Genomic DNA, 11305 nt, shown 5'->3' on the forward strand with positions numbered 1-11305 from the left:
ACCTGGTGGAGGAATTTGGGGAGCTCATCTGTCAGGATGCAGTCCTTTCATCAAGGCTGGAATCAGCCCAGACCAATCCAGGTAACAGTATCCACTGGCATATAAATGGCACAGGTCTGAGGAGGGCAGGCAGATGTGACAACCAGGACAGGCCAGGTTGGGCCACAACACCCGTCCGTTCAAATTAGGGCTGGAACTGGGGACAGTCCAGGTTGGGTTAGGCTATAGCACCCACCAGAATGAGATGGAACTGGGAGCAGACTGGGCCAAACCAGGCTACATCACACACTGGTGAATACTGAGGTGAGATGAGCCATGCTAGTCTGGGCTGCAACACCCACCAGCACATGTAAAACCCAGGATGGGGAGCAAACTCAATAAATGAACTGAAGGGGTTCCCCGTTGGGCCACTGCTCCTGCTGGTGAGCATAAAAGCTGGGACTGGGGGAAGACAAGGCTGCACAGGACTACAATGCCAGTTGATCTGCCTGTGAGCTGGTTTAGGTAGAGAGCCAGGCTTGATTAAGCAACCGTATCCACTGGTATATGCATGAGCCAGAGTAAGCGCAGGCTTGTTGTGCTTTGTTGCGACACTGGCTGCAGGCATTGGAACTGGGGTCAAGTCCTGTCAGGCTAGACCATAGAATAACCTGGAAAGTACAAAATTCTGGGCTGGGAGATTGCCTAGAAAGAAATTGTAGGCACCCCTTTGATGGATTGCAACTCCGATTAGTGAGCATGAGAATCAGGGCTTGAGGCAGGCCTAGCTGAATAGGTGGTGGCATCTACCAGTGTGAGTGTGGACTGGACAATGGGATCAATTTGGATTAGCTAGGCTCCAGTGCCCATTGATGTACAGAAGATCTGAGTAGGATGTGGGACAGGCTGGACCAGTCTGCTGCACATATTGGCATGCATAGGAACCAGGGCTGGGAGTGGGCCTGGTAAGGATTATTGGGGATCTGTCTGGCGAGGCTGCTATTCCCACTGGTGTGTGTGAAAGCTGAGTATGTGGTAGGCAGGAGACTGCAACATCCATTGCTTTGTGCATGAGATGGACCTAGGGACAGAATTGACTGGATGACCGCAACCACCAGTATGTGTGTAGGCTGATGTGAATGATGGACTGAGCCGGACCCTGTACTGGCTGACACACATAAGAATCAGGTTGGGGTCACCTATGGTGAAGTTTCTTTGGGACATCCCCAATGGGATCACTGGATTCAGAATTCCAACAATGGGGAAAATCACAGGATCATGGAGTACATGTGTCAGAACTGGGTCTCCACAGTTCTGAGGCCTGTCCAGTGGATGGCATGGCCAGAAGCTCAGGGATGACAAGACAACCAGTTCATTTAGGCCTGCAGAGGATGTCTAGTATCATGGAGGGCAGAACAAATTGGAAAGCTCTCCCAGCCAAGCTTCTTTGACAGTGAGTATATGGGTGAATCAAGACTCTAAGGTGGATTATGTCAGCAAATAGACCTTGGAAGGATTGCCTCAACCTTGGAGCAATGAGATTAATAGCATCTCAGAACTATAAAACCACATCAGCAACAATCTCAAAGCACGCTCCACATCAGGGACCCTGGGATCACATTAGGTGGCTGTTGCCCATTCCTATGTACTGATGCAGTTCGGTTGTTGGGAGTGTTCTCTCGCCACTTTTCTCAAATAAAGCAAGAAAAATGGAGAATGAAGGCAGTTGTCTCATTTACTTTCCCACAGTCCTTGACCCTCTGCACCCTAATTAATGGTGTACATGGGCATGCAGACCTATCATATGGATATCACATAGAGAAGGAGAAACAGAAAGATCTTGAATTAGCAGGTTCACTCTCCAAATGACTGTAATAGCCAGAAGTGAGCCAATCTGAAACCAGGAACCAGGAACTTTTTCTGGTTCCATCATGTGGAAACAGGGACCCAAGGCTTTGGGTTATCCTCCGATATTTTCCCATAAGCAATGAGCTGGATAGGAAGTACAGCAATCAGGACATGAACTGGTGCCAATAGTGGATGCTGGGCTTGCAAGTGGAGGATTATCATGTTAGTCGGTGGATTTTCTTAAAATTTGTCAGACCCTTTGGATAACATTAGTGGGATCTCCTGGAAAACCTTTACATCATTCTGTGTTGTGACTGCCAGAAAGACAAAATCTGTGTTTTGGTCCATTATCAACTTGAAATAGCATACTACGGGTTACACATCTCTTATGATCCTTTATGGGGCGATTTCAGTGTTCTTGAAGTCCAGAGTCTTGATTATTTTCATAGACCATACAAAGAAATTTGGTAGACATTAACTCTGATAATTACAGAATTCAAGTTTGGAATGGCACAAGAACATAATTTAACCCCTTTTTAAAGATTAGGAAAATATTATGCAAACCTAATTATGAGTGATTAATTATGGGTTTGCATAGGTTTCGTTCAATTTCTCTGTTAGTACTCTGTCTAATGTACTGTTCTCTTTTTTTTTTTTTAAATTTTATTTTAAATTCATTAATTACATTGTATTATGTGACACAGTTTCATAGGTACTGGGATTCTCCCCACCCCTCCCCAAACCCTCCCACTATGGTGGATTCCTCCACCTTGTTGCATAACCACAGTTCAAGTTCAGTTGAGATTCCCCCATTGCAAGCATATACCAAACATAGAGTCCAGCATCTTATTGTCTAGTCAAGTTCAACGGCTAATGTACTGTTCTCTGAACATGCACCCTGGAATGTATGATCTAGTTTTGTTCAGCCTATTCTGGATTTCAAGTTATTGCTCCTTTTGACAGAATGCCCCTTCCCACCATGGTGTCCTTCAATGCTAGTTTGTTCTCTTCCAACTTCTGTTTTCTTTCTTTCTCTCTGACCTACTATTTACTTTCTCTGACTGCTTTCTTATTTTTCTTTACCCTTTATTGAATTTTTATTTTGAATTCTTGCATTTTGTGTTACAATTTCATAGGGTCTTGGATTTCGCCTCCCAAATCCCACTCCCAACTGATTTTCTTCATGTTGTTACAATAGTATAGTCTTTCATAAGGACTCATAATTCCATCAGTCTGTTATTTAAGTGTTCCCTGACATTGCTGGTACAGACAATGTCAGACAGCACAGCATGCCATTGTCTACACATGTCCAATAGTTTCATTGGTAGTCCATCTTTGATTTGGAAGCAAGGATGTGTTAACTTTTCTGTTTCTAGAGGTACCAACACTTCTCAGGGTTGTAGTCATCATTTTTGGTCTCTGCTTTCTCTTCTTAGGACCAACCCAACATTTCTCAGTGTAGACCTTTTTAGCTTTCTTAACTACTAGCCTAAGAGAACAAGGCACTCAGATCTTGCTACCAATAGATTCAGATACAAGCCAGTTTCCTTAGATTTTGACAAAAATGTTCTACATGTGAACTGATATCAAAATCAAGTTCATTCTGCTCAAAAAAATCAGAGACAAGAATAAAAGCAAGGCAATAGACTTAAGGGAAACAATGATGAGTGTGATGATGACATCGATATCAACTGTCCCTGGAATTCTTATTTTATCCCCAGATGTGAACCTCCTTTCTTATCCCATAATCATAACCCTGAGAGGTGAATTATTATTGCTTTCTCATATGAAAGCCAAATCTTGGGTAAGTGAATTTGTGTGTCCAAAGACTCCAATCCAGTAAAGGAGGTGAAATTAGGTTCTAGACCAAGGTTTCGAGTTTCTGAGTCCTGGACAGTGTTGTTCTTCTGGAATGTAGTTTGATCAGAGGCTGAGTCAAGAGATATCCTGTACTGCCAGGTAACAAGGCAATTAAATTATCACAAAGGTTTGGGTAAACACAGGGGGAAAAACAGATGATGACAGGCTAATAAAACATGGGAACAGTTCACTAAAGGAGATTGTGTAATCTCTTCTTAATGGAGAACTTACCTGAAGCAACAGGCTCCTAGCTGCTCCCTAAAGCATTCCAAAACACATCTCCACAAGAAATTTTGGCAATATTATTAGAAACTGCAAAGACATGATTGGCCAAATTACTCAGTGACCCCAAAGTTTTCCTCATTTGTGAATAATGGAGTTTTGAGTGGCATGTGAGAGGATTAAATAGTGCTTAATAAAAGTGCTTGGCATGGAATTTACACGCCAAATATATTGCCAGTGTTTTAAAAGTAATAATAATATTTTTTCTTGTAAGAGGAAAGAACAAACACAAATATTTGATGACAAAGATCATTGGCTGTCTTTTTAAAAAATTATTATTTTTAAATTATTGTTGGTTTTTATATAGGTGATTAGGGTATAAAGCTCAAGGGCTACAGGAAGATGGGTGAGACCACTATTTCCACATTCTCTTTTTTTCCCTCCTGTATCTGGGATTAGGGGAGAGATAGGGGAGAAGCCACACCCAGCCTTCCAACAGTCTTCCTACCCTGCGATGGAGGACAGCCACCCAACACCACCCCAGGGTCCCCAATGTGGGGCATGTTCTGAAGGTCCTGCTCAAGAGGTTTTGATAGTTCAACAGTTCTGAATTCCTGCCGATCTCGCCACTCCAAGCATGATGGAATCTCTCCAGAATCCACCGGTTAACATAGTCCACCTTAGTGTCTCCATTTGCATTTGATCTATTTTTAAACATAGTAATGAAACATTGGAAACAAACTTTCGTCCAACAGTAGGGAATTAATGGAATAGGACCTGATGATATTTGTAGGTGCTGGACTGTTAGTCATTAAAAATGACATAAAATGCATTATTGCATGGTAAGATGTACATGATTAACTATTTCTTAAAATGTGAGCTATAAATCATAAAGTACAGCATTTTTTGGTTAAAGCTATTAAGTACAGTGTGGTCTTTTTGCATTTTGTGTATATACATATACAAATCTCAGTGGGCTTGTGTTATTATGTTCATAATAACCCTGCAAAGAGAATTATGAATTTTTTTTATTATCTTTTTGCTTACTATGCTTACTTTTTTTTGGTAAATGTACCTCAGTGAAATGAACTTTTATTTATTCTTGAACTTCAGGTTTTCTTGTCTTCCCATCTCGTCTTCGGTTGATCAGGCCCCTTGAAAACAGACAGCATTCACTAACATCAACTAGCTAGTGTTTTGAATATCAGTTGTAACCTAGGCCCCTTCCCAGGACTGGATGGAGAGGCAGACAGGATAAACAAAATTGTCTAACTTAACTAACCAAACACATAAAGAAGCGAATGTAGATCCCGCACCCGCATGAGGTGGAAATTTCTTGGGAATGGGGTAGTGAGTTACCCCTTCCAGGAACATGCCCGTTCTACCCCTCTAAGACACAGCAGTCACAGCTCCTACGTCATTTATTTGAGTAAAGGCTGCTTATCTCATAAAGGGCACAATCTAGCTGGGGGTAGCATGCTGTGTCAATGTTGGTAATTTATACCTTGGTATGAGTCATTTCCCGAGAGCACATTATCTGACCTTGGAAGGAAGAGCGCTGGGGGAGAAGAGACAAGGGCTAGTGAAGTCTGGTTTCACAGATTCCCACCTTCAGAAATATGAGGCTGTGAAGCTGGGGTGGGGTAGGGTGGAGCCTGGGAGTGCAGTGGCCACCTCAGTGGAGAAAGGGCGTGTGGGTGGGGTCGGATTTATTCATATGCTTGAGACTTTGTTCTGGCACCTTACCCAAACATCGGAAAACAAATGTTACCTTCCCTCCTTTTTCATTCCTTTCCTCCTCTCTGCCCCTCTCCCATCTTCATCAACTGTCATTCGGTTGTTAATCCATGTGTTAAGTGTATCTTAACATTGTCTCCGCTTTAAGATTTGACCTACTTCGGGCCCGGCGGCGCGGCCTAGCAGCTAAAGTCCTCGCCGTGAATGCGCCGGGATCCCATATGGGCGCCGGTTCTAATCCCGGCAGCTCCACTTCCCATCCAGCTCTCTGCTTGTGGCCTGGGAAAGCAGTCGAGGACGGCCCAAAGCTCTGGGACCCTGCACCCGCGTGGGAGACCCGGAAGAGGTTCCGGGTTCCTGGCTTTGGATATGCAGGCACCGGCCTTTGTGGCTCACTTGGGGAGTGAATCACTGTACGGAAGCTCTTCCTCTCTGTCTCTCCTCCTCTCTGTATATCTGACTTTGCAATAAAATAAAATAAATCTTAAAAAAAAAAAAGAATTCCTAGTTAAAAAAAAAAAGGATTTGACCTACTTCTCATGACATCCTTGACTCTCTCTAGTCAAGCAAACATTTTCTGGATTCTTTGACATGACTTCATTGGATGACATTTCTCCATGTTACTCTTGAGCAGTGATGACTTTTGTAGCCATACACATAGCATGCATGTGGACTCTCCAACTCTCTTATGAGGCAATGATCATTGAGGGTAAGGTGAATGTCTGAAATTATTTATGCTTCCATAGCAGCATTAAGGAGACTTACAAAAATGTTGTTCTCACTATGGTGGTACAGTTTAGGACACTTATTATTCAGTATTTAACAAATATTTAGATGAATGGATGGATAATTGAGTATCTGCTACATAGATATAATCCATTGTTCCTAGGATCTCACCCATCAGCGAGTTGCCAGAGTAGCAGCCAGACCAGATCACCTACCACTGTTAGAGTCTATTTCCATTCTTATTGCTGGTCTTCAACACATGGGAAGAGGTAAAGATTTTGAGACATTGGCTGTTATCTAATCAAAGGAGGAATGAAGGAGTCTAGCTGCCAATATGCCTGTGTTGGCAAGGCTAATACTGTGGTAGCTGTGTGATAATCTTAGATCAGCCAAAGTATCTTGAAAGAGAAACATGCAAGGATGGCAAGACACTGTGAGTGGATGAAAAGTTTAACAACCAAATTTCCCATTATCCAGTTGGAACAATTATAAAAAATTATATAAGAAGGTGTTTTCCTGTGCTTGTCATGGCAGCACATATACTGGAATTGGGACTATACAAAGAAGATTAGCATGGCCCCTGAGCAAAGATGACACACAATTTAGAACAAAAAAAAAAAAAAAAAAAAAAAGAAATTGTTTTCCTTAGTTCATTTTCTTATTTTGAAAGATTAATTATTTTGCTTCAAAGTCAGCATCACAGAGACTGTTGTGAGGTGTAAATGAGATTATGCCAGACACATCTACAATGTATTAAAAAGTCTTTATTAACCAAGCTTGGTGATATCAGGGTCCACTGGAAATTAGCAAATGACAAGTCCATGCGGCAATCCAGTCTGAATCAAAACCCTGAAGGGAACAAATGCTCATTACCATGGGACCTATCCATTAAACAAAAGATCCATGTTCCAGTTTCCCCAGCAATCTAAATTATTCTAAGAGATAGGCAGTGAACAACCTGGGCACATGTAGCAAGCTGCCAGCATTCATCTTTTCCTGGTTTCTCTGTCTGCATTTGTGTTGGGGTCCATGCAGTGGATGTGGGGGACATGAGGGTGTGAAGAGCATTGTCCCATCGCAGGCAGGGCTGCAAGGGACTTCCTGCTGTGAGGCAGGGCCTGGGTGGATGTCTCTACAACCACCTGAATGCAGCTCCACCTTCCTTTGCAAGGACACTGGCCCACCCTGCGGAAGAATTCCGATCCATTCAGGCATTGTTTGCTACTTTGGAGTTGGCCTTTTACTCAATGTGAGCTTGGAGGTTAATGTCAATAATAATGTCTTGCAAAAGGGCCTTCTATTATTCCTACTGTCTTGGCTGTCCCTATTGACCTTATGCTAATCAAGGGACCTATATTTAGGGTGTCATTCCTTCCTTGATCTTTAGGTTCTCCTTTTCTTTGTGAATAAGAATTGTAGCAGGAACTTCTATTGTTTTAAGGTAAAACAAATGGCAGAATTATCCTTAGAAACACCCACTTGACCATGACGTCAAAAGTCTGAGCCAGAGTTTGACTGGTTCTGTATAAATAAAGCGGACAGCTTTCTTCCATTGTCCACAATGATCATGGAATCCTAGTGGTCCGTCTCATCTCTCTTTCTTTCCTCTTTGCGCCTTATCCACGCACCCTTCAAGAGTTCCGAACTCAGCTGGAGCTGGACTCCGGCACATTCCTTTACTGCTAGGCCTCACCTCTCCTGGAACTCTTGAAAGCACACAGATAGGAAATATAAAGCATCTTAGCATTCAGATCTTCACTGACTTGCCCAAGCAATGAAGGTGAGGAATACAAACCTACTTGGGCAATGTTCATGGGCTGTCTGCCTTCAGAGTCTCTCCACAGGAAACCAGCCATTTGGGGAGTGGGTACTGGGGAGACCAAGAATAGGAGTGCCAAAACAAGGAAAGCATGTGAACAAGACAGCGAGCCCCTCCTTATCATGAGCCTTTATGGGGCTTGTGAAGGGAGTGGTTACACAACAGTATAATACCACCCCCCTCTCAGGTTCCAGGTGATGATAGGTGAGTGTCACAGGTGGGCAGAAAGGATTCTGCGGATGGGGAAGGTATGGAGTCCAAGCTTGTAACCCTGAACTAGCTGCCTAAGACCACAGTAACAGAAAGAGAGGGAGATACTTGGGTTCTCCCCACCCCTCCCCAAGTATCTATGTAACTGTGTCACATAATACAATGTAATTAATGAAGTTAAATAATAAATAATTAAAAAAAATTGGACCTCCAAATCTCAAAACTTCCATATGACCCTTCTGGCAAATATATTTTTTCCATTTTCTGGTTCATGCAACAAATGGCTGCAATGGACAGAGATGAACTACACTGAAGTTGGGAGTCAGGAACTTCTTCCAGGTCTCCCACATGTCAGCCTCTGGTTGCCCTCTTAGGCCGTCAGAAAGGAATTGGTTGGGAAGTGAAACAACTGGAACATGAACAGGTACCGATATGAATGGCCAGTGCTGCAGGCAGGGGATTAGCCAGCCATGCCACCAGGCTGGCCCCCATTTTCTTATTATTAAATGTTCAACTTTTATTGTGTTCTGAGCATTGATGTTAATGTTTAGAACATTGAACAGATGAACATTTTTATATACATTCTAGTTAGGGGGAAATGTATACTCAATATAGTAAATTAAATTAGATTCTAAGTGAGAAGGTGAAAAAAAACAGTGAAGAGGCAGGAAGAGTGGGGCACAATATTCTAAGTTAAAGTAGAGATTGTCAATGGGTCACAGTGAATGTGTGATGTGACAGTTAGATGTGTTAATACGTAGGGTTTCCTCTCTGTTGGAAAGAGAAATGGGGGAACCTCTTTAATAAAAACTGTGCAAAATGCTTGCTTCTGCCGAGAAGGTACTTTTTAACAAGATATAAGTGGCATCCCACCCTTCTAAGTTTTTAGCTTATCATGAGAATGAAAAGAAGCTACCAATCACACCCTTCTGATGGCTTTTTGTTTTATTATCAGCAAGCTAGATAGGATGACAGCTGTGACCTCTCATGGACTTTGTCCATGACCTCTTGTTGATTGTTACCCATTGTTCTGCTGGCCTGAATTGTGCTTAAAAGACACCACTTCTGCCGTTTTCTTGGCTCTTTCCTCTCTGGAAGCTCTTTCCTGTTGTAGCACAAGATTTCTGCCTTTCATATCATTACCACATTCTGCTTTGCTTGCTGACATTGTCTGCATTGAAATTCTTCTTTTGGGCCCGGCGGCGTGGCCTAGCGGCTAAAGTCCTCACCTTGAACGTGACAGGATCCCATATGGGCACTGGTTCTAATCCCGGCAGCTCCACTTCCCATCCAGTTCCCTGCTTGTGGCCTGGGAAAGCAGTGAGGACAGCCCAGAGCTTTGGGACCCTGCACCCACGTGGGAGACCCAGAAGAGGTTCCTGGTTCCCGGCTTCTGATCGGCACAGCACCGGCTGTTGAGCTCACTTGGGGAGTGAATCATCAGATGGAAGATCTTCCTCTCTGTCTCTCCTCCTCTCTGTATATCTGACTTTGTAATAAAAATAAATACATCTTAAAAAAAAAAGAATCTTGTATCAAATTCTTTTGTGAATTTTGAGCCCTAGTAGAGGGGGAATGGAGTTACATTCTCTTTTTTTTTTTTTTTTTTTTTTTAAGATCTTGGTCCTTTGGGTAATTAAGCAAGGGTACTCCAGATGGTGCGGTGAACCATGTCAGGTTGAAGGTGGTGCGCCTGGTGCACTGAGAGAGGGAGTGGAAGCTCAGGTTGGGACCATGGGGTGGGTCAGAAAAAGAGTAGGTGGAGGCCAAATGAAGCAGTGGGACAGGGGCTGTGGGGAAGAGTAAGGATTTCAACTTTGAGGTAAATGGCATTTTAAAACTTTAGACACGAAAAGCATTGTATGTCTTTTGTTCTAAAAATAACCTTTACTGAGCTAGGCACAGTAGCCTAGTGGCTAAATCCTCACCTTGCATGCACTGAGATCCCATATGGGTTCTGGTTTGTGTCCCAGCAGCTCTGCTTCCCTTCCAGCTCCCTGCTTGTGGCCAGAGAAAGCAGTAGAGGATGGTCCAAAGCCTTGGGACCCTGCACCCACGTGGGAGATTTGGAAGAAGCTCCTGCCTTTGGATTGGCTCAGCTCTGACCATTGTGGTCCCTCTGGGAGTGAACCAGTAGACAGAAGATCTTTCTGTCTCTCCTTCCCTCTGTAAATCTGCTTTTCCAATAAAATAGATAAATAAGTAATTTTTTTTTAAAGTTTTATCCATTTTTATTGGAAAGGGATATATAAAGAGAGAGACAAAGATCTTGCATCTGGTGATTCACTCCCCAAGTGACTGCAATGGCCAGAGTTGAACTGATCCGAAGCCAGGAGCCAGGAGCTTCTTCTGGTTCTCTCACACGGGTGCAGGGTCACAAGGCTTTGCGCCATCCTCAATTGCTTTCCCAGGCTACAATCATGGAGATGAATGGGACGTGGAGCAGCTGGAACATGAACCAGCACTCATATAGGATCTTGGAGGACGCAAGGTGGGAACTTTAGCCATCAGGCCACCATGCCAGGCCATGTAAATAAATAAATAAATGTATATATATATTTAAATAACCTTGGCCAACACAAGGAGATCACTTAGGAGCCAATACAAAAATCCAGACCACAGATGGTGAGACTCAGACCTGGTCCATAGAGTTAATAGGATTTCCTGATAAGATATGGAGTAAAGAAAAACACAATGTCAATGATAGAAAGACTACATACAAAGCTGTGAGTAATTGTGTTTGTCAGCTTTTCACTGCTAAATTGAACTAAGATAGGCTACTTATCACGGAAGGAGGTTTATTCAGTTTATGGCTTTGAATGTCTACATTGTAAATTTGGGTATGCCTGATTGGTTCAGCTGCCTGGTGAGGCTAGCAGATGGCAATGAAAGAATGTATGTGGA

The 11305-nt window shown here is 43.0% G+C and overlaps 1 non-coding gene across 1 annotated transcript; it reads left to right on the forward strand.

The window, feature by feature from the left end:
- Positions 1-6890: 6890 nt before the first annotated feature.
- Positions 6891-6997, forward strand: LOC118758384 (U6 spliceosomal RNA). The gene has a single exon (XR_004995680.2). It is a non-coding gene; the product is annotated as a U6 spliceosomal RNA (small nuclear RNA).
- The last annotated feature ends 4308 nt before the right edge of the window (positions 6998-11305 follow it).

This window comes from Ochotona princeps, chromosome 1, assembly GCF_030435755.1.
Source record: "Ochotona princeps isolate mOchPri1 chromosome 1, mOchPri1.hap1, whole genome shotgun sequence".
Taxonomy (NCBI): Eukaryota; Metazoa; Chordata; class Mammalia; order Lagomorpha; family Ochotonidae; genus Ochotona; species Ochotona princeps.